This window comes from Piliocolobus tephrosceles, chromosome 18 (assembly GCF_002776525.5).
Source record: "Piliocolobus tephrosceles isolate RC106 chromosome 18, ASM277652v3, whole genome shotgun sequence".
Taxonomy (NCBI): domain Eukaryota; kingdom Metazoa; phylum Chordata; class Mammalia; order Primates; family Cercopithecidae; genus Piliocolobus; species Piliocolobus tephrosceles.
In genome coordinates, this window is record NC_045451.1 from 32,796,096 (window position 1) to 32,820,476 (window position 24,381).

The 24,381-nt window shown below is 40.7% G+C and overlaps 1 protein-coding gene across 5 annotated transcripts in view; it reads left to right on the forward strand.

Annotated features, from left to right (window-relative positions):
* The first annotated feature begins 817 nt into the window (after positions 1-817).
* Positions 818-24,381, forward strand: part of DYM (dymeclin) — a 416,736-nt gene continuing 393,172 nt past the window's right edge. For 4 of the 5 annotated variants that reach the window (XM_031934503.1, XM_026455157.1, XM_026455155.1 and 1 more), the window contains exon 1: positions 818-1,211. The gene's annotated coding sequence lies outside the window, so the exon portion shown is untranslated. The remainder of the gene's footprint in view (positions 1,212-24,381) is intronic. The other variant, XM_026455156.1, reaches the window with a different exon arrangement.

A 24,381-nucleotide genomic window follows, 5' to 3' on the forward strand; every position in this document is an offset into this window, starting at 1 on the left:
CAGTGCTATCTGTTCCATAGGGTCATTTTGGGAAATGGCAAATAGAAAACATGGCATGGCATGGCAAATAGAAAACAATCCATAATGTGAATTGTTATTACTACAGTAGTGTCAACATTCCTGTAAGGGCAGAATCATCATCACGTATATATTTTAGATAAGGAAACTGGCTGGGAGAGGTGAAGTAATTGATCTAAGACATCAATGTGGAAACCTCAGCTCATTTGACTTCAAATTCCATAGTTTTGGCACTGCCTCATATTGCTAGTCTTTTCTGTGGGACCTGTCCTTTCCCACAACATTGCAGGCAGGGCTAGCCCTGCCAGCTGCCTCCATCAAAAGTTATTTTCCTATTTCTCAACTCTCCAGAATCCCACACGAAATTGCTTAACTTTGGGATAATTATTCAGCTGCAATTAACAGGGGCCTTAATAAAGTTAAGCCGCCGGAACAAGCGGTGTAAAATGAGAGAGGACTCTAGCACCTGGCAAGTGAGGTTTTTGCACTTCTCTCTCTCTCTCTCTTTTTTTTTTTTTTTTTGATAAGAGTCGAGCTCTGTCGCAAGGCTGGAGTGCAGTGGCGCGATCTCAACTCACTGCAACCTCTGCCTCTAGGGTTCAAACGATTCTCCTGCCTAGCCAGCTAATTTTTGTATTTTTAGTAGAGACGGGGTTTCACCATGTTGTCCGGGATGGTCTACGATCTCCTGACCTCATGATCCGTCCACCTCCGCCTCCCAAAGTGCAGGGATTACAGGCGTGAGCCACCGCGCCCGGCCGTTTTTGTGCTTCTCGATTTCGCCACGTGGCCTTGGTAGCCCAGGAGACTCTAGGAGGGCGGAGGCACGAGTAACACCCAAAGGACTACAGTTTCCAGAAGCCCGCGCGCGCCCCGTGCCACGTGACCGCCTGGCTGGCGCGCGCGCCTCGGGGTTCGGTCCCCAGCCGCGTTCTGGGTCGCTTCCCTCTTCCCTCGCCGCCTCCCGGCCTCCGCACCGACGCGGCCCGGGCTGGAGCCGAGCCGGGGCCGAGCTGCAGGCCGAGCCGGAGCCGGATCCTTACCCGCAGAGACGTGAAAACATGGAGGCCTGAGCCGGCGTGCGCCACCTGGGGCTGCGGCGGCGACGGCGACTTCTCCTGACCCCTCTGCCACCCGCCCGTCAGTCCGTGGATCCGTGGAGCTGGAGCGTATCCCCCCGCCGGCTGAGACAGGTGGGCTGTGGCGCCGCCCCCGTCAGCGCGGCCCGGCCTGAAAGCCCAACTGCTCCTGGCCTCCTGTCAGAGCGGGTCAGGGGCCACCCTCCCCTCCCCGGCCAGCGCCCGGAGGCGAGGGGCAGCGCAGCGTGGCGGCGACCAAGGGACCCTCCCTTCCCTGCCCGCGGGCGCCTGGGCCACCCCGGGGGTGCTGTGGTGACAGCGGACGGACCTCTGTCCGAGTCTGCTGTTGGGAGTTGGGGGGATACCGAAGGCCAAGTCGGTGCTTCCGGAAATGGGGCGGTGTTGGTCTGACAAATGGGCGTGTGATGGGCAGGGTGAGCAATAGTTGTGAGTTTTTCTTTCTTGTTTTTACATTAATAGTTTATTGAGATATAATTAACATGTCAGAAAATTAACCCTTTAAAAGTACAACTCAGTGGCTTTTAGTATATTCAGAGTTGAGCAGCCATCACCACCGTTAAATCCAGAGCATTTTTATCACCCCCAACAAAGCAGCTCGTACCCATTAGTAGTCTCTCCTCCTCCCTCTCTCCCCTACACTATTGATCTACTTTCAGTTTCCGTGGATTTGCCTGAGCAATTGTGTTTTGACTGAAAAGTGAAAGGGTGGGTGTTTGTGAACTGGGGGCAGTAGTGGGGTTTGAGGGTATTGGTGTGGTAAAGCTGATTGGATAAAGCTGTTCTCTGCTGAACAGGGGCAGAGAAATGATGGGATGATTGTAATTGGCCAGCAAAGCGGGTACCCAGGATAGACTGATTAGGGGGCACAGATGGAGTGAGATCGTTGAAAGAGGAGAGGGGAAGTTGGAGAGAGGGGTGTGTAGAGCAAGGGCGATGTGCTGAAGGATGAAAACTTGGAGGGTGGAGGCGGTGGAGACGAATGTACCGTCCACCAGAGGAACTCAGGTGCTTAGGCTGATGAATTGAGGGCTCAAGAGAAGAATGAGGTGGCAGGGAAGAGAATCTATAGGAATGGGTGAATGGTTGCTGCAGAGGATGAAATTTATGAATATATGGATTTCTGGAGTGATTATCCTGCTTTGAAGTTTTATATTAGATAATCCTCTCAGCAATTCAGAGATAGACCGGACGAGTATGAATATTCCCATTCTGTAAATGAAGAACTAGTCTTTAGAGGTTAGGTGTCTGGCTTAAGCTCATAAACTGAGTACATAGGGCAAAATGAGCTGGAATAATTGATGAAACAATCAGTCCCAAGTGGATTAAATGGCAGAGAACTGAGTTGGGGCAATGTTAATAGGAAGGAGATTCAGCTATTAAGAAGTCTGTGTTGTTATGACATATAGTTCAAGGAGTTTTTATGTTTTTGCACTTTTTAACCATAGAAAAGTTCACACAGTGAAATAATAAAGGGTCCTCCCATGTACCCATTACCCAGTTTCAACAACTAACTCATGCCAATTTAGTTTCATCTGTGTACCTATCTATTCCTATCCCTACCCACAGTTATTTTAAAGCAAATCATAGGCATTCAATTTCATCTGTAAATATTTCACTATATATCTGTAGAAGATTGAATTGCTTTTTTTTTGTTGTTGGTGGGAGGCAGAATCTCGCTCTGTTGTTCAGGCTGGAGTACAGTGGCGTGATCCCGGCTCACTGCAACCTCTGCCTCCTAGGTTCAAGCAATTCTCCTGCCTCAGCCTCCCGAGTAGCTGGGATTACAGGCACGTGCTACCATGTCCGGCTAATTTTTTGTATTTTTAGTAGAGACAGGGGTCTCATCATGTTGCCCAGGCTGGTCATGAACTCCTGAGTTCAGGCATTCTACCCATCCTGAAGTGCTGGGATTACAGGGCTTAGCCACAGCACCTGGCCTGCTCTCTCTTTTTAATAGGCCCACAATACCATTATCACACATGAAAATTAATAATAAGTTTTTAATATCTAGAAAGATTTACTGTACTTTAAAAAAAGTGTGGTAATCCATTTGATACAAGGAGGATAAACAGTGCAAATGCTTTTATGTTTGACTCTGAAAAATGTGGCATAATTATCTCCTGATTTTTCCATTAGATCCTGCCATCCTGATCTTTTTTTTTTTTTATTAATATAGTTTATTTTTCTACAAAAAGTTTGAAGAATTGTCACTTTGGCTGGCTTTTTAATGAGTGGAGGGCAGGAGAGAAATAGAAGTGAAATCTGTTACAACATGTACAAATGGCTCTTTCTTATATTGCTCCAAATATTTGGGCAATTTGGTTATGCTTTTCTTTTCTAGATAATTTCACATATTGTTAGAAGTTGTTTAATGTTATGTATCAGTTTTCTATGATTGCTGTAACATAACATGTTACCACAAATTTAGTGGCTTAAAACAATGCATTTATTATTATAGTTCTGTAGGTTAGAAGTCAAAATGGGTCTCACTGACTGTCAACAAGGCTGTGTTCTTTTCTGAAGGTTTCTAGAGGGATATCTATGCCTCTTCCAGCTTCTAGAGGCTGCCACTTTCCTTGGCTTGTGGCGCACTTCCTGTATCTTCAAAGCCACCAGTGTTGCATCTCTCTGATCATACTTCCATCCGCCAGTCTCTGACCACACGTGGGAAAGGTTCTCTGCTTTTAAGGACCCATGTAATTAGATCAGGCCCACTTGGCTAATTCAGGATAATCCCCCTTGAGGTTCTTAATTTAATCACGCTTGCAAAGTCCCTTTTCCCAGCAACATAATCACGGCTTCCATGGTTAGTATGTGGACATCTTTGGAGGCTGTTATTCTGCCTACCACAATGTGTTTTAGAATATTTTGCTGAGACTTAAGAAAGTAGGTGATTTCTTTTGTGGCTGTACATGCAATGAGAGGGCTGTCTTTCACTTAGGATTGTAGATAATGGGAATGGTTAGATCTAGAGAAGACTGTTTCCTTTTAGTGAAATATGGGAAATACCTGTGACACTTGTAGTATAGACTTTGGTAAAATGAGACCTTTAAAAATGATTAAGTATAAAAGCAAATACAGCTCCATGTAAAGTTTTCCTATATTTCGTTTTGGTCTCTTTTTCATATTCATGTCTTAAAAACATAGTATATGTGTGTGATCAGAGGGCTAACCTGATACTTGACACAGGACACACTGGGGGCAATGATGGTTCCCATGCCCAGGGTGAGAAGGCAGGGACTCTCTGTCCTAGTGGGAGATAAAGGCACCCCCATTTCAGCAGCAAAAGAAGACTCCTAATGAAAGTGAGAGAACATCTTCAGGCAGAATGAACTACTGTGAGATATGGACTTGAAGCAGCCCCTTGTCAAGTTCTTCTGTGACTCAGCTGGGCATGGTAGAGTGGTGTGGGCCTAACAGAGCGGAGTGATAAGACGGCCATTGCTGCTTTTCCCTTCTCCGGACAGAGAGAAGACTAATCTTAGAGATGGAAAGGATTTCCGGAAGTCCTCCAGTTTGGGATCCTGTTTCCTGGTGGGTTTCACTTTCCTACTTAGCTGTCAAAGTTTTGACTGTCTCTAGGTGTGAAGATTCTGGCTTTCTGGTGGTGGTGCATCATGTATCAGGAAATGTGATGGGACTTATTAGATATCTGCTCTTGCCTTTAAGCATTTTTTTTTTTCTAGTAAAGTTTTTAGCAGAGCTTAATGCTTTGAACTTTGCTTGTAAACAGTTTGTAAGTTATCCTCACATTACTTAATTCTAGACAAAATGAACTAGTGGGGCTGGGAACAACTTTACATATCGGTCTTATTTAGTAAAAGCTTTTGTTTTTTTCATTTCTTTAAGGAAGTTTGATTGGTGATTTTTGATATCTTCTCTGATTTTTATCACATTCTTTAAAAATGCAGACAACAAAAGTGGCTGAAACTTTCCAATAAGGACATTGGAATAATTATTTTTAAAAAGCTTATCTTTTCTTTTATTGCTCAGTCTTTTGGGCATTTAAAACCTTTTGTCCATCATATGATCGATGATAAATTTCTTTGTTAGGTTGAGTCAGTCACTGAATCTTGACAATTCTTCCTTCAAAATATGTCATGCAACCCTCCACCCAGAATACTTTGAAAGCCCTACCTGTATCAGTTAGGATTAGGTTTGGCTATGAATAACAGAGACCTGAAAAATAATAGCTTAAACATGTGACTAGTTTGTTTCTTTTGTAAAAGAAGTCCAGAGGTGGGCAATTAAAGGCTAGTTTGGCAGCTCTGCTGTCATCAGGAATCCAGCCTCCTTGCAGTTTCTTACACTGTTAACCCTAAAGTATGCCCCTTGATTTCTGGGTCCAAGATGGTTGCTGGAGTTCGAGCTAAAATTTCCATGTTGCAAACAGCAGGATGGAGGAAGGGATAAAGAAGTGACTGTCCACTCTTAGAGACTTAAATGTATTTTAGTTGAACAGGAATATGCCTAGTCAAAAAATTGGAGTTCTATTCCTAAAAGGAAGGGAGAGACTGGAGATTGGGTAGGGAATTAGCATTTTTTGCTATTCTTTTTTCTATTTTTTTTGGAGACACTCTGACCCTGTTGCCCAGGCTGGAGTGCAATGGTGGGCTCTTGGCTCACTGCAACCTCTGCCTCCCAGGTTCAAGTGATTCTCCTGCCTCAGCCTCCTGAATAGCCGGGATTACAGGCATGCGCCACCATGCCTGGCTACTTTTTGTATTGTTTTTATTAGAGTTGAGGTTTCACCATTTTGCCCAGACTGGTCTCGAACTTCTTATCTCAGGTGATCCACCCACCTCGGCCTCCCAAAGTGCCAGGATTATAGACAGGAGCCACTGCGCCTGGCTTCTGCTCCTCTTTATAATTAGTTTCTCTGTCTGGACCCAGACTAACCTACATACTTTTTGAAACTCTAGGTTTGAATCCTAGTTCTGTCATTTATTTGCTTTGGCATGTTACTCAACCTTTTTGAGCTTCAGTTTTCTCATCTGTAAAATGGGACTAATATATACTTTATATGTTTGTTAGAGAATTAAATGAAAATACCTCTATGTATCTGGCAATATATATACTATAACTATTAGTTGTTTTTCATTCTCTTCCTTTAGGTTTCTCGACTTGGATATCTGAATGAATGGTGTAAAAAGATGAGAATCTTGGAGATGGACAAGGGGAAGGATATATATTAAGTTCAGTATTGAGCATGTGGAGTTTGAGGTGCCCGTGGGACACCAGATGGCAATAGATGTTAGGCACTTAAACAGGCCTGGCACTCAAAAGACAGTTCTGACTAGACATAGATATTTTGTATTGTCAGTGTATAGAGGTAGAGTTTATCAGTCTGGAAGTCTTAGGGAGGATGTATGCAATTGTACAGTTACTATGTGCAGAGTAAGAAGGCATGCCCTTTAGTGAGTCTTTGTGTAAAGCATCAAGCCTCAGCTTACTTTCTGGCCTCTTCTTTATTTATTATTTTTATTTTTATTTATTTTTTTTTTTGTGGGTTAAGGAGTGGAAAGTTTAATAGAAGAAAGGAGAGAGGAGAGCAGCTCCTTGAGAAAGAGAGAGACCTCCGAAAAAGAGGGGAGGCCATGGACCACAGCAGATTTTATATGGAGAAGGTGGTGTCTGATTTACATAGGGCTCACAGATTGGTTCGATCATGTATGTCGTCTACAGAGTGTGTGGGGAAGGCTGGTTGCCTCTACCTAATTGTATGCAATGGGCTTGCCAGTTGATTGGCGCCATCCTATCTGCTCCTTACAGTACATGTGGCTGGCAGAGAAGAGAAGATGGAGCCGCCATTTTGAAAATGTCTAGTCCTTAGTTCCTGCAGGCAGGCTTCCAGCTTATGGGCTCTCCTGTGCAAGCTCCCAGCTTACGGGCTGCTCTTTGTTAGAAAATGATTTGGGGCTGCTTTTCATTAAAAAGAAAAGTCTTCTGAGGACTCCCATGCCTTTGCTATCTGCCTAAGTAATTCATTGTTAACTTCTGTATCATCATTCCCTGCTCTGGAGTGGCAACCCTAACTGCTGTTAAGTAAGTCCTTGTTAACTCCTGTATCATCATTCCCCGCTCTGGAGTGACCCTAACTGCTGTTAAGTAAGTCCTTGTTAACTCCTGTATCATCATTCCCCGCTCTGGAGTGGCAACCCTAACTGCTGTTAGTGGGTGTTGGGTGATGACTCTTTGTGGCTACTTCCTGCTGAAAAGGGGCGTCATGTGGGGAACAGCAGCTAGGGCTCCTCCTGGGGTCAATCTAAGGGTCCTTGGAAGAAAGGCATGTCCGTGTGTGGTTCTGTCTGCAGCACCGTTTGGAGTTTGATTCTGTGGCTGTTTTGATGGGTTGTAACACTGGTTTGCCTCCACCAGATGTTGCTGAAACGTTAATATAAAAGTAACATTCCGGCCGGACTCGGTGGTTCAAGCCTGTAATCCCAGCACTTTGGGAGTCCGAGACGGGCGGATCACGAGGTCAGGAGATCGAGACCATCCTGGCCAACACGGTGAAACCCCGTCTCTAGGCATAAACCCGGGAGGCGGAGCTTGCAGTGAGCTGAGATCTGGCCACTGCACTACAGCCTGGGCGACATAGCAAGACTCCGTCTCAAAAAAAATAATAAATAAATAAAATAAAACAAAAGTAACGTTCCTTTTAGGATAAGTGGCATTGGATTTGGGTGGCTGGAGTAATTTTAGTGTTAACCTTGGCTAGATCTTTCCTGCAGTTATCAATCTCTTCATGACTTCCACAGAAAATCTCTTTCCTTTATAACCTTCTTTGCATAGCCAGGGTGTGACATATTACCAAACCCAATAAGAAGTTCTAGCAAACTCGGTGAATGGTAAAACTTTCATACTTCCTTTTTGTTGGTAATTATCCCTGCTATAAGAATAATAATTAAGCAAAATACTACAACAATGGAAGCTCTCTGTCCAGTATTTCAGTTAGAAGGTGCTACCATGTATAACCCTATTGCAAACAGTAGAGTGAATATAGCAGTTCCCACAAGTATGGTGTAATAGATACTTTCCATCTAAAATTTTACTTGCCAAGGTATCCAGATTTTTATGTTACCCATCCCTTTTTGTTTCTTCTAAGCTTCAGGAGATCACTACTTGATTCCCAGGAATAAGCAGGGTTAGTCTAAAATGTAGGCACACAGCTTATAAACAATTAGTGTGACTAGGATTTAATGACAAAGGTATGATAAGCTTTGGAGCCTATTTTCTCTCTCTAGTCCTCATTTTTGGTAAAAACAAATTATGATAGGACCGTGTTGTTTGTAGAATAAACTTTAGTCTTATATTTGGCCGGGTTATTTGCATAAAGTTCAGCAAGAGTAATTATTTCTACATAGTCCTTTTGGATTGGCTTTGATAGAACTCTGTTCCACAAGAAATCTCAGATAAGACTTCTTAAAGCTGAGCCCAGCCATGGGTTTGTATCCTCAAATACCTGTGAGTTGGCTGATCCTTTTCTCTTAAGGTCCCAAGATAAACTTGCAACTCCTGGACCTGTTAGAAAGTGACATTCTTCACAGACCAAAGGTTAGGAACCCTGTGTGGGGACTGTGTAGGCAAGGTATGAGGCCAGTTCTTCCCATGGAACTTTTTCAGCTCTGCAAGTGGAGATTGACTCCTTAAAGGGAAGCATACACTTCCAGTCAAAGCCTTGATAAAATAACAAGTTTTTCCAGTTGTGTCCTGTTGAAAAAGAAAAATGGATTCTTATTTCACTGATGCAAACAACTATATTGCCATAAGTTAAGAGTTCTCACAGATTAGAGGAACCAAGCAGAGAGAAACAAACATGCTCCAAGTTTTGTTCACAGGAGTATACCTTACTGTATTATTAAAGACTGTAAATAGTTCAAAATAAGTTTCCTTGACCCTGAAAAGCAAACCAAGGATCAGCAATATTCCAAGCAAAAGTCAAAAATATTGCTTTAGCTTTCTGTGTGCAGTCCATTTAGTCAACTCTTGTTTCGCTTGATATTTGTCAACATTTCAGTTCTTAATGAGTCCTGTACATTCTTTCTCTCTTCCAGTGTTACAATCTTCAAAGCTGTTAAAAACCTGCATTTGAGAACACTGATTAAAAGTCCTTAATATAGCTTGATTATAAACTATCTTTTGAGAAGGAACAAAGCAAGACAACAATTGTCTGTGAATGACAAAATTTCCAGGTTATAATTAAAAACATGGCTGAAAAGTTTAGTTAACCTTAATTATGATTGATAGCATATATTTAGACATTAGAATTTTAGAAATCCCATACAATTTTGGAACATATATTAGTATTCACCAAAATATAACTTAAAGAAGATTGGACATCATTTTGGCAATTCTCATGTGACTAAACACGTCAGATAATCCTGTTTACCTCTTTGGATGTTTCAGGGACCCTCTGAACAATCCAGAAAGCCAGGCATCGGGAAAGACAATTTTGAAACTTGAAGCTTGATTTTGGGATGCCTGTTAAATGTTAGAGGTTTAAAACACATGATGTTATGAAATAGAATTCCAAATTGCCATTATTTATTTTGCCAAAATGATGACACAAAAGGCAAAAATCTTTCATTAGCCTTTACTATTACATGAAAATCCTATTTAAAGCCAAAATTTACCCTTGTATTAGTTTATTAAAGTTGTAAACAACCTTTTGATAAAACGTCATAGGAAACGCCATCTAATCTTAACCAATGACCATGGGGTGAAGTCTTTACAAACCCTTTACAACCCCTTTTGCTAAAGGGCAGATTAGTGTCTTTTTTTTTTTTTTTTTTTTTTTTTTTTGTTGAGACGGAGTCTTGCTCTGTCGCCCAGGCTGGAGTGCAGTGGCCGGATCTCAGCTCACTGCAAGCTCCGCCTCCCGGGTTCACGCCATTCTCCTGCCTCAGCCTCCCAAGTAGCTGGGACTACAGGCGCCTGCCACCTCGCCCGGCTAGTAAGATTAGTGTCTTAAGAGAGCCTTACTGTGCTTTTCTTTCAATGCTCAATTTAGGAAAGGACCATATAATACCTTTTTGAATTTAGTTAATGTTTACACATTTTTGTAAGATTAATTTTTGTCTTTCTATAACTTGTTAAACCTCTAGCTATGTCTTATTAAATTTAAGATAATTCCTTATCCCTGGGCAAAATTTATATTTCCATGCTTTCTTATAATCTTTTATTAAAAAACACATTTCACTGTTTTTATAAGCCTTGCAGATAAAACCGTTTAGAGATCTCAGATACATGTTGCACTGTTAACTCTCAGCAACTTTTACTTTTGGTGAAAAACCTGGTTAGTAAGTGATTTTAATTATGTAGAGTGGAGTCTAGGACCCAGACGAAGTTCGGCTTATGGGGTCCTGGGCCTGCATCCTAACCTGAGGTACCCTTTCTTTTGACAGAACCATACAGAAAGACACACAAGCACACCAAATTGGCTACAGCATAAGACCAACCTCACAAATTCTTTTTTATTAATTAAAACTTTACAGAGAATAAACAGTGATCCTTATTATCCTTTTTACCGGTTTGCACAGGATGAGATAAGCCAAATTGTTATTGGTTTATGTTATATTGTTGACTGGTTAAAAAAACTTTTATCCTTTTGCCAGCATGTTGGGCTTCTGGGTTCCCTTCCTGTTAGCTCAATTCTAAGTCAAGCATTTTAAGATTTGGGGAAATTAATTTTTCCTACTTTGGAGGAACATTATGAAAGAAGAGATAGGAACCATTGTACACTATGAAAGAAGGAAAAACACCATAGAAAAGTCTGGGGATTCCAGTTAGGGTTGTCAAGAGGTACTGCCTCTCTTCTTATTGGGAATTGTGTTTCCCTTATTTCTTTGCCTTCCCTATTTTCCCTTTTCATTTTAGGCCTACTATAGGAAACATTGCTCACCTTTGAATTTCTCTGCTGCCTGCTTTTCAGCTGTAGTTAGGGTTTGGCTTAGAAGCAACATAACATCACTTCATGAGAGGTCAAACACCTGAGTTAAATTTTGGAAAGCTTCTATATACCTAGCAGGGTCTTTAGAAAATTGGCCTAAGTCTCCTTTATTTGCCTAAGGTGTTGCAAAGAGAAGGGAACTTGAACGCTAGTGACATCACCTCCATTGGGCATTTCCTGTAGAGGTAAGAGTGAAAGTGGGGAGTGGGAAATTTTGGAGATGGTGGAGGTGGAAGAGCTGGTGGTATGGTTGGAGGTGGCCCTGAATAAGGGGGACTTGGAGGGCTGGGACACCCAATAACTGCCTCAGATGATTTCCCCAGAAGTTGCTTCTCTAATTTTGGGGAATTATTATCTTTGGGCCTGCTCAATGTGGTTGCTAAAAGGGCTGGGTTGATTCTGTAACGCTTACAAAAGTCTAGTAAAAAGGCCATGCATGCCCTTGTGCAAAAGAAAATGAGCCGCTTTTTCTTTAAAGTTTCAGGGTCAAAGGAGTCCTTGTGCTTCAGAATGCACTCCAGGGGAGTGCAGGATGAAGATGGTACCCACTTAGAGAAGTGAGAAAAAGGTGGCCCTTTAGTCTCCTTCTTTTGGGTGTAACCCGTGGTGGAGAGGAAGACAGTGGGGGCATACCCCCTGCTTTTTTCCCTCCGTGTTTCCTGGGTCCCAGGCACCTTGTTGAACGTGCTGCCCATGGTTGCCAGTGTGACCCCCAGCCATGGAACCAGAGGAACTAAGTCATTGGGTCTAGTCAAGCTCACCCAAGTGGCTCTAGTCCTCTGCCTGTTATTTCCATTCAACTTCCTAGACTTGTGTGACTTGCCTGGCTTCCTGAAAAATGGATCTCAAGAAAAACTACACAATAGTTGGGCAAGGCCCCTTTAATGGAGGGGGTGTGCTAGATTGAACTCTGTATCCTGCTATTATGGCCTGTGCTGAAGCATTTACCCTTAGAGAATGGTTCCAGTTAACTTCCAAACTTAAAACTCCCTTACTAATTAAGTACTACTCTAATTGGAGGCAGAATAGGTGCCTTAAAAAAAACGTGGGAATCAAATGGCTGTTTTCCTGCTGATGAGACAGTATTGAGACTAAAATTTGGCTTTGGAGGATATTTTACCCCTAGTTGTTGAAGGCAGAAGTTTCCCAATTACAGAAGCAGCATAAAGCCTGGTTTCTAGTAGAGAGGCAGAAAAAGGAAAGAGAATTGGGAGGCTAGGGTGTTTCGGTGAAGGACTGACAATATGCTTCATGAAGAGGATTCCTATTTCACTAGGTGGCACTGTTGACCTTGAAACACCACGTACTCTCTAGACCAAGGGCAGAGAGAGACCTGGAAAATGCCATGTGCTCTCCAGACCAAGGGCAGAGAAAGAGAGAGAGGTGCTCACTGTTGAGGGGTCAGGGAGCCCTGTTCTTAGAAAATCACAAAGATGCTTCCCCTTAAGCTATATCCCCGGTTACTACGGCATTCCCTGATCTTGCCAAACAAGATTACTTCCCTGAACTGTGAAACTTCCCACACATTTCATACACAGAGAGGATAAGAGATAATGACGGTTGCGAACAGCAAAGGAGGAAATTACAATAGGAAAGTTGAAGCTCCTGTTGCCGACACCCCATTGGGGCGGTTGGAGGCTGGGGTCCAGAACCTTTGGATAGCACCAGGGGGTAGCCCCAGCCAGAAATCCTCAGTTACCCTGGGACTTCTTCCAGCCCCACATGACAACTAAGTCCTCGATGAAAGGTCTAAAATGGAAGCCGAGAGCCTTGGAATGAAAGGACAGAGTTGGAGTTCGCTCTTCTACTTACCGTTCTGATGAATGTTGTACTTTGGTATCCTGGACGAAGCCCCCATTATGAAGTGGCTACACTGTCTGGGGTATATACCCTGGGGTTTGTTGTTGCCCACCGAGAAAGAATTGGGACACGGGCACGTGGGTGGGTTAAGGAGTGTATAGTTTAATAGAAGAAAGGGGAGAGGAGAGCAGCTGCTTGAGAAAGAGAGGCGTTTGAAAAAGTACTTTCTGGCCTCTTATGCTTCTGCTTTGATTCCTTTTCTGTTCCAGCCGTGTTAAACTTCTTTCAGGTCCTTGAATAGGCCCTACCTGTTATTTCTTAACCATAGGGCTTCACACGTGCCATTCTCTGCTTTGAAAGTTTCTGAACTCTCACATCCACCCAGGCCAACCCTTCTTGTCCTTTAGGTCTTAACTTTTTTTTTTTTTTGAGATGGAGTCTTGCTCTGTCTTGCCCAGGCTGGAGTGCAGTGGCGTGATATCGGCTCACTGCAGCCTCTAACTCCTGGGTTCAAGTGATTCTCCTGTCTCAGCCTCCTAAGTAGCTGGGATTACAGGCGCCTGCCACCACACCCGGCTAATTTTTGTGTTTTTAGTAGAGATGGAGTTTCACCATGTTGGCCAGGCTGGTCTTGAACTCCTGACCTCAGGTGATCCGCCCACTTCAGCCTCCGAAAGTGCTGGCATGAACCACCGCACCCGGCCGGTCTTAACTTTTGTGGTATGACCTCTTGGAAGCTTTCCCCAAGTCTTGAATAGTTGCCATCTTAAAATTTCTTGTTGATTTATTCATATCTCTGTATATAATTCCATTCCTCACAACTTTAACCTTGGCACTTTGTAGCAATCAGGAATATTTACAGGCTATTGATAGGCTTCTTGTGCTTATTGTAACCATAATGCAATGTAGCTTATATATTGCTTATTTGGTTTTTCAACCCTGTACTGTTCTTTAGTATTTGCACATTGAATTGTTTATATGAATCATTGATTATGAAATAATAAAGCTGATTCTCTCCTATTTATTTTGATATTTTTTCTACTTAAAGTAATACTTGTGTATTGTTAGAAAAGGTAAATAATAGTAAAGGCAGGTTATAAAAAATCAGCAATATCCTTACCCATCCCCACTTTTTAGTCTCATTTTCAGAGGCAGTTGCTTTTAAGAACTCTGTCTCTCTCTCTCTCTTTTTTTTTTTTTTGGTAGAGATGGGGTCTCGCTATGTTGCCCAGGCTGTTCTTGAACTCCTAGCCTCAAATAGTCCTCCTGCCTGGACCTCCCAAAGTGCTGGGATTACAGGCCTGAGCCACTGCACCTGGCCCTAAAAATTCTTTTAAGCTTTTTCTTTTGATACTTACCTCTGCGTTTATAAATCTGCCTAAATTGCTATTTTGTGATTTATCAATTTTAGATAATACATATTAACTTCTTGTTATGGTGGGTGGGGTACTCTTCCACTTCCTTCCCCTATTTCTAAAAGCCCTTCCAGTATAGTTATATAAGAATTCTTGGTTAATTTAGTGTTTAACTTTTATATTGTTATGACTACATAAATATTGTTCACTGCTGGTAAGTACTTTACCATGTTTCCCCTTACTGCCCCCTAGTTTGCTTAGTTTTCCATGGATATATTATTAATTTTTAACAAATACTTTGAATGGCCTGTGGGATTTAGTGCCTAAGAAACTGATGTAAGTTGTTACTCTGGCTACTGCTATTGCAGTTGTTTTGTGTCCCTGTTCCAGAGGTTTCATGTCTTTTTCAGCTTTGTCAGTAAAGTAAAATCTCAGATCCCCGCAGTGCCTGACCTGACAGTGTAATATCCCCCATTTTGTTTGTGCTTTCTTTTTGGAACTGTTACTATTAATATATTAAAATCTTCTAAATTATTCTTTAAATTTTCTATTTTTTCTCCTCTTGTTTTTCACTTATTTGTCTTCTTGTTCTTTATTATGGGAGTTCCCTTGACTTTTATCTTTTCTCCGTTCTAGTGAATTTTTTAATCTTATTTTAAATTTCAGGTGTCCTTTCTTGTTCTTTATTTCATTTTTTATGACATCCTACTCTTGCTTCATGAAACAATATGTGGTTAAAAGAGAATGGTTTCTGTACCTATCCTACCTGGGTTTAAAACCTGGTGTGCCACTTTCTAGCTCTATAATCTTGGGCAAGTTACTTAACCTTTCTTTGCTTTAGTTAAATCATGTAGGCTAGGAGTTGGCAGATGTTTCATGTAGGACCAGATCATAAATATTTCAGGCTTTATGAGCCAAGGGGCAAAATAAGGTTATTTTAAATTATTTAGTCATTTCATTATGTAAGTACTTATATAACAAGAGACAAAACATTTCTACAAGTTTTTTATTAATAAAACTCAATGCAATACTAATAATCATCGAGAACAATTTTTGCAATAAAGGTTTGCTAATGAGAAGAATGAGTTTTTTTTTGGAGGAGAGGGAATAACATTTGGCTTAATTGGAGTTTAAAGTTAGTGTTCTCTATCATCAAAATTGATTATAAATGTCCACCTATTAATGCTGATTTGTAATGAGATTTCATGTATTTCATCTTTGTAAATGTCTTCTTAGATACTGCCAGATACTGCTAATAGTCTGTGAACATATGGTTTTAATAGAGCATATTCATTGCTTGGAAGACATTTACAGAATTCTTTTAGACTCTTTTCTTGATATTTAACGTTTAGCAAATCATTACATTGCAGACTAATCACTTCCAACTGAGAATTAGGTAGAAGCTTCTCATTGCACAGTTACATGGTTTTTGAATTGTGCAGTGTTCATTTCTACTTGCATTGAGGTATGAAAAAATACTGCTGGAAATGTTTGATTTTGGAAAGTATGTCTGATGCATATTTGTGTGGCAGTAGAGATCTTGCTTCTTATTTTAATTTTTGGCAGCATAGGAAGTGCATGAAGCATCTTGACATGACTTGTGACTCAGGCAATATTAGTTGTCCTTGAAATGACTGTCTCAATATAGGTTTTGCATGTAGACCCTGTTGTTCTTCTGATTTTAGGCTAAATTCATTAACAGATGTATCAAGTCTGCAGCAACAATAGTGGTTGAGGGTGATTCTTTTCATTCAGAAAAATTTATCTTGGCCTGGAGCTTGAAACATTTCAGTAAAACTCTGCCATTGTTAAGCCATTATATTGTTTTGTGGCAGGACGCGTCAGGATATTTCGCTTCTATTTCTGACAAAAATGTCATGAGAACAAATGAAATTTACCTTTGGCATTACTGGTTCAATAACACATGATAGATTCAGATGTTTTCTGCAGAGTACCTGCTGATTGAGAATATGATGAATAGCCATAAGCTTTAAACACCTTACATCTCACAAGGCTTGTAAATTTGTCCAGCTAAGCCCTTTTCTGCTTCATACATATTTTTACCGCCGTCAGTTGTTACACATCTTAGCAGATTCTACTTCAGGTTGTTCCAAATTAGTATTTTCTTGACTTTTTGGAACATATTCATAGATGTAATTGTTTCATACATACTGTACTTCGAGCCACTGTTTTCATGGAAAGAGTAAGATGTTAAAGATATTTTCTCTGGACACAATTCTTTGACTGCTGTAATCAAACACAATTTAATTAACTCACCGTTGGTAAATTCTTTCCTTGCTTGCTTAACAGATGAGCCATTTGGAAATTTACTTTGGTTGCAGCCTCATTTCCATTTTTAATTTTTGGCAAGACATTCTGCTCTGAGGAAGTATATCTTGTTTAACATTTGCCCATTTTCCTCTCCATTGCTCTCATGAGTTGGGAGTGAATGCTGTGTGGCAGGGCATATTGGGACATTGTGATGAGTGCTTAGTCTAGTAATGCTTCCTATAGTGTATTTTGCTGGCACAGCTGTGATGCTTCTACATAATAAAGTATTTTGACATCTAACTAGATTTAAAAATTCTACAGTTCACTGTGACTTACAAGTGTGACATCAGAGTACTTCTGTTGTTTTGTCGTGATAGTCACTGGTAAAATAGTATGGCAATACTCATGACACTTGAAATGCTGTTGAGTATAACTGTGTCATTGAGATTTGTGGTGCACTGAGAGTATAAAGAGATGAGGGCACCACAAATGGTCTCTGTAGCAACTACCCAAGTCTGCTGTTGTATCAGGAAAACAGCTGTAGACCGTATGTACACAAATGAGCATGGCTGTGTTCTGATGAGACTTTATTGACTCTGACATTTTCTTTTCATATAATTTACACATGTCACAAAATATTCTTTTGATTTTTTTCAACGATTTAAAAATGTGAAAATCAGGTTGGGTGCAGTGACTTTATGCCTGTAATCCCGGCACTTTGGGAGGATAATGTGGGCAGATCACCTGAGGTCAGGAGTTTGAGACTAGTATGCCCAACAAGGTGAAACCTCATCTCTACTGAAAATACAAAAATTAGCGAGACATGGTGGCGCATGTCTGTAGTCCCAGCTACTAGGGAGGCTGAGGTGAGAGGATTGCTTGAACCCAGGAGGTGAAGGTTGCAGTGAGCTGAGAGTATGCCACTGCACTCCACCCAGGATGACAGAGTGAGACCCTTTCTGAAAAAAAGGGCATTCTTTGGGCAGTACATAGGATTTAGCCCTTGGGCTGTAATTGGCCAATTTATGATTTAGGCAATGAGAAAAAAAGGTACTATGCCGTAGTTTGTGGTGAGTGTTAAATCAGTTAGTATGTGTGAAATACTTAAGATGGTGACTGGGGACATAGTAGGTGCTAAATAAATATTTGGTATTATTATTGTTACTGTTTTCATTATTATCTAAAGATATTTTAGTTTTTATTTTTTTCTTAGAATCATCTGTTTTCTATGATTCCTTTCTTTAGTTTGTTTTGGTTTCTTTTTTTTTTTTTTTTTTTTGAGATAGGATCTTGCTCTGTTGCCCAGGCTGGAGTGCAGTGGCACAATCACAGCTCACTGCAGCCTTGACCTCTCAGGTTCAGGCAATCCTCTCACCTCAGCCTCCCAAGTAGCAGGAACTGTAGGTGTGCACCACCATGTCTGGCTAATTTGTTTATTTTTTTGTCATAATTTTGGTTGATCTCCAAGTCCTGGGCTCAAGTGATTCTCTTGCCTTGGCTTCCCAAAGCGCTGGGATTCTAGGAGTCAGTCACCATGCCCGGGCTGTTTTGGTTTATGTGTTTCATGTTGGAGGCTTTACTCACAAGTCTAATCATTTTTGACTGTCCATTCTTATTTAAAAGTGAGACTACCCCAACTGATTGGAAGCTCTTTGTGTAAGTAGATTTTGTTGAGTGGTGGGCATTGCTGTGAGGTGATGATCTGTTTTTTAAATTGGCCTGGCAGTTCCTAAATGTCTGTATCTTTTCCCTAGGTTCCTATTCAGTTTCTCTTGAGAGGAATCCTTCAGTCTCCTGCCTTAGAGGCAGGGAAACTCACGATGGAGCTGTAGCAAGTTGACTTTATCTTCATTCTCCTGTTTTCTTCATTTTCCACCTTATTACCCTCCCCAACCTTGGCGTTGGTCTCTCTAGTCGTATTTCTCTGGAGAGCACAAGTAATAATCTCTTCCTGGGGAGAGAGACCCCCAGACTTTAGCCCTGCACCTTGCCGCATATTCCCCAGTGCCCAGTCTCTCACTCTTCAGCCTTCCCACGGCTCCATGCCTTCCTTCTTGTTAGTGTCCCCCTTGGCAGGAACTCCCTTTGAGGCTTCCTCAGGTCTGCTGGTTCAGGTACACTCCTCTGTCACCTTCCCATCTTCCACACTTCCCTTGATCTGATCTTTGTGGGTTTATATCTTTCTTTCCATTGCTTTCATTTCATTGGGCGGGGAATACCCAACTCTACTTAATATAGCACTTGGAAGCTAGTTGCGTTTCAGAGAATGTTCTATTACTTGTGGACTCATGGCACCTGTGGCATTTACTATGTCCTTTGGCTGGTGATTATTGCCCGTTATTTCTCTGATCTCCTGTTTCAGCTTTCTCCTTAAAGGCTCTTAAGTACAAGTGTGGCATATATGTGTGTTGTGTGTGTTTGTACACACAGGCAATCCATATATATATATTATATATTATATATTATATCATTTATAATATAATGTAATATAAATATATTATTTATAATATGTATACTATATAATATATAAATAATATAATACAATATAATACATATGTATTTAGGAGGAGAGCAATTCTGGAATATAGTGTAGAATTGTGGATTATCAGCCTGAGATGGGATAAAGGGCATTAGGGCATCATTTACACATTTTGAGGGTGTTAGAACAGGATTTGGTTATCATGGATTTTCAGATCCACTAATGTTTACTTTCCATTTAAGGCACGTTAAATCAAGAGATAGTACACATAAAAGAGGAGATTTACTTTATGTATTTATCAAATATTTCACAAATTAAATATAAAATACTGAACATATCATGTATTATTTATTTATTTTTTTGCTGACAGAGTCTCCCTGTGTTGCCCAGGCTGAAGTGCAGTGACATGACTGTATAATAGCTCACTGCAGCTTCAAAATCCTGGATTTCAGGTGATCCTCCTCCCTCAGCCTTCTGAGTAGCTGGGACTACAGGCTCATTAGCCGTGTTGCCTGGCTAATTTTTGAATTTTTTATAGAGACAGAGTTTTGCTTTGTTGTCCGGGCTGGTCTTGAACTCTTAGCTTCTGGAGATCCTTGCACCTTAACCTCCCAAAGTGCTGGAATTACAGGCGTGAGCCACAGTTCCTGGCCTGTTACCAAGTATTTTTTAAGGTTTACTAGTTTGATGGGTAACGATGATACATTATTGTTTTAATTAGCATATTGTACTCAGGATTTAGGCTGAAGATCTTTTCATATATTTATTAGCTGTGGGACCTTGGCTATTTCAGCAAGTATTTTTTGAGTAATTTCTCTTTAGCAGCATGCCGGAGGTTGATTAGGGATAAGGAAGAAGTATAAGGCCTGATTCATACCTCTCAGGAATAATCTACCTGGGGAGATGTTTTATGTACTACAGCATAATAACATTTCAAGGCCGCTTTTACATAATCGCAGCTTTAGGGGATTAGTGGAGAGTTTTAAGGGGTAACAGGGAGGAATGATAGAATCAATTTTACACATGTTAAGATTGAGTTCTTGACTACATTGCATTGAAGATAGGTCCTTTGAAAGGTTTGCTACTAAAAGCATCAGCAATAGCCTACTTTTCATATCTAGCTTAGACTTACATAAGGATCACTGTTACCAACAAACTTACTGATTATATTATATATATTATCATTGAGTTAAAAAAAAGTCTTAAGTAATTTAGAGATATCAATACAACTGGCTTCCTGACTAGAGGTTGGGTCTAGAAGGAGAAATTTGAAAGTAGTATCATGGAAGCCGATAGAAAAGCCAGGAGATGGGATCAGTTACTGACAGATTTAGAGAAAGAAGACCTGGAAGCCAAGGGAGTCTAATGATGCCCAGTGAGGGCAAAGGCAGTAGGAGTCTTTGGAGATGACCCAATAGTATTTTCTACTTTACTCTAGTTTTCATTGATAAGGGTCTTGAGAGTTCCAAATAAATTGGGAGGAGGTGATTGTGTGTGTGTGTGTGTGTGTGTGTGTGTGTTTGGAATCCTTGGCAGGAGTCATTGCAGAAGAGATGCCATTGGGGCTCCGTTTTCTACTTTGCTTTTTGTGGGGGAGCAGGTAGATCTTTCTGGCAAGAGTGCCTCAGTGGCTACTGGTCTTATTATGTCTGAACTTGTTCCTCCTTTATATTCCAGCTGCCCAGGGTGTTGCCTTCTCTCTGTTCCTAGCAGGTAGCACCCTGTTGTTGCTTCCTGTGGGAGTAAGGGCTTAGGCAGGGGTGTCTGCTCAGGTGCACTAGCCAAGCTTCTGTTAGTTGCTTCTGGGCCTTTTTCTGGCCTTTCTGCCTTTGTACCAGAGTTCCTGTTCACACTCTTTGGGATGGTGCCCTTGAAGGCCCTTGAGCCTGCTCTGGGATGCCATTTCCCTTTTTAGACCATCTCCAGCTGTTTTCTATTTTATAGGGATTCTTCACAGCTTCTGGCCCCCTGTTATTTTATTTTATTTTTTGAGCATGGCTGTGTAATCACTGGCTATTTAAAAAAATATTGTTTATATTATTTCTAGGGTTTGGTGAGAAAAAACGGGGAAGGAGGCACTGTACTCTTTGCTCACTTGGCTGTCTTGATTTTTTTTTGTTAACGTTCTGTTCAGTGTCTCTCCTGATATGCTTGTAGGCTTTATTCATATTGTTTTAGAACGAGTTCATAGTGTTCTTAGACTGAGCAGTTATTTTGATTTATTAATTTTATTTTTGATACAAAGTCTTGCTCTGTTGCATAGTGCAGTGTGGCAGGCGTGGCTCACTGCAGCGTCGAACTCTTGTGTGCAAGCAATCCTTCTGAGTAACTGGGACCACAGGCTTGTGCCACCATGTCCAGCTAGTTTTAAATTTTTTGTATAGATGGGGTCTTGCCATGTTGCCCAGGCTGGCCTCGTACTCCTGGGCTCAAGCATTCCTCCTGCTTCTGTCTCCCAAAGTGCTGGGATTACAGGTGTACAGGTGTTTGATTTAAGACTTAATTTTGTGGTCTATCCTAGCCGCCTTGAAAATAAAGTTTATTTCCTATAAACCAGTAGAAAACAGTCATAGGATATGAACAGGTAATGGCCTTATTCACGGCAAGAGAGATGCAAAATAAAATTGTATTGAAAAACTGTTTTTTTAAAAATCTAAGCTGGCAAGGATCAGAAAGTTTGATTAAACAATGGTGGCTGTGAAGTAGAGAAATAGGCATTGCTGGTGAGAATCCAAGTATCTATCAAAATTACAAATGCGTATACCCTTTTACCCAGCAATTCTATTTCTCTGGATTTATCATATCTGTCTACTCATACATGTGTGAAATATTTTATATGCTTATGTAAGTGATAGTATAAGATATAAGTAATGTATATATCTTATTGGGGAATGACATTTATTTATTTTTTATTACTTGGAGAATGGTTTGTAATAGCAAACGATGTAGACTACTTAAATGTCCATCAATATGGTATTTGAGAAATTATAAAATGGAATGTTACACAGTTGTAAAAAGGAATGAAGTGCTTCATATACAGATATATAATGACTTCCTATATATTGATGAGTGGGAATAGCAGAGTATAGAGGAATATGTCATATGCTATGGTTTGTTTAAAAAGAGGTTGAACATACGTTTGTGTATACACAGAATGTCTGTGGAATGATGTCCAAGAAACTGGGAATGTTTTCTCTGAGTTGAGAAGGTGGTTAGAAGATGGGATGGGAAGAAGACTTTTCACTGTATATCCTTTGAAGCTTTTGTATTTTGTACCATGTATATTACTGATACAAAAAGAACATAAAATAAACAAAAATATGTGACAGAGTTTGTTAGTAGACTCTTTGATAGTATTGTTTCTCATTGTTGCTTCACCTGGTGGGAGGAGGAGGTTGATTCCAAAATAAAATTTTGTTCTTTTGAAAATTCAGCATTCATGTACTTAATTAAACTCCTGGAGTAAAATTGCTTGCTTTTAAGGTATCACACAAAAATAGTAAGATACTGGTCTATTTAAATGCGAACAAATTGTTATGATTCTCGTTTCTTTTCATCTGGTGTCATTTTTATCCTGTTATAAAATTAACAGAATAAAAATTAAATTCATTAAAATATGAAGCGCAGAGAAGGAAAATTGAGTGCATGGTAGAGCCAGGAGGACCCATACTTAAATTGCTGTCAGTAATCCAACACTCTTTGAACTAACCCACTTTCATCCATACAGTTAGAGGTGCTTATTCAGTACACTAATATTAGGCCTACAATCCTAACTGCTAATTAGCATGAGTCTCCTGATAAATACCGCACTGTAAACAAGTAGTCAAGGTCCTTTTTACTTGTTTGTTTAAATGTATATTTTATTGAGGCATATTCAGGGTCACAGGGATTATTGGACAAATAAAAATAATTTGAAAGGTTTGGCTAAAAATGAACCAGCAATATCCTTAAGTAGGTGGTAGAGGACAAAATCTGTTGTATACTCCTCAGAGTTAATGAAATTAATGCAGATCCCAGAGGACCCAAGAACATTACTTATTTTTTTTTATTGAAAAAGTTCAATTTTGAATAAAATTTGAAAGAAATAATTTATTGGGTAGCTGGGAGAGGTGACTCATACCTCTAATCCCAGTGCTTTTGGAAGCCTAGGCAAGAGGATCTCTTGAGGCCAGGAGATTCAGATTAGCCTCAGTAACATAGCAAGACTCTCATCTCTACAAAAAATTTTAAAAAGTTAGCAGGGTGTGGTGGCGTGTACCTGTAATTCCAGCTACTCAGAAGGCTAAGGCGGTAGGATTGCTTGAGTCCAGGAGTTTGAAGCTACAGTGAACTATGTTCGTGCCACTGCACTCTAGTCTGGGTGACAGAGTGAGACCCAATCTCTAAAATAAGTAAATAAATTTATTTTGGAAAACTAGTCTAAGTGAAAGAGCATTCTATAATATGACACTGAGTAACTAGAATGTGAGATCCTGATATCTCATCATGTATAGTATGGATGATGAAGTAACTTAATATGTAAAAACAATCCTAGTGGTTGTGAAAGAAAGTACTTATTAGTCTGATTTGTTGGCACCTCTCTGGGACATGTAGATTCTTTTTCGTTTGTTTGTTTTTGTTTTTGTTTTTTTTGAGATGGAGTTTCGTTCTTGTTTCCCAGGCTGGAGTGCAATGGCGCGATCTCGGTTCACTGCAACCTCCACCTCCTGGGTTCAAGCGATTTTCCTGCATCAGCCTCCTGAGTAGCTGGGATTACGGATGTCCGCCACTTTGCCTGGCTAATTTTTTGTATTTTTAGTAGAGATGGGGTTTCACCATGTTGGCCAGGCTGGTCTTTAACTCCTGACCTCAGGTGATCCACGCGCCTCAGCTTCCCAAAGTGCTGGGATTACAGGCATGAGCCACTGTGCCTGGCCTTGTGGTTTTAATTGAGCACTTTATGAGATTAGGTTTCTCTTTTCTTAGCATATCAATTATACTTTTTTTTTTCACTTTTTTAGTGGTTACCCTAGAGTTTGCAATCTACATTTACAAGCAGTCCAAGACTGCTTTTAAATAGCACAATAACAACACTACCACTTCACAGATTGTGCAATACCTTATAATAACGAAGTATTCCTAATTCCATCTGCCTGTCTGTTGTATTTTCAGTTCACATATACATTGCTGTCCTTCACTTCACTTCTTTTTTTTGAGATGGAGTCATGCTCTGTTGCCCAGACTGAAGTGCAGTGGCGTGATCTTGGCTCACTGAAACCTCTGCTGCCTGGGTTCAAGTGATTCTTGTGCCTTAGCCTCCCCAGTAGCTTGGATTACAGGCACATGCCACCATGCTCTGCTAATTTTTGTATTTTTTGTAGAGATGGGGTTTTACCATGTTGGCCAGGCTAGTCTTGAACTCCTGAC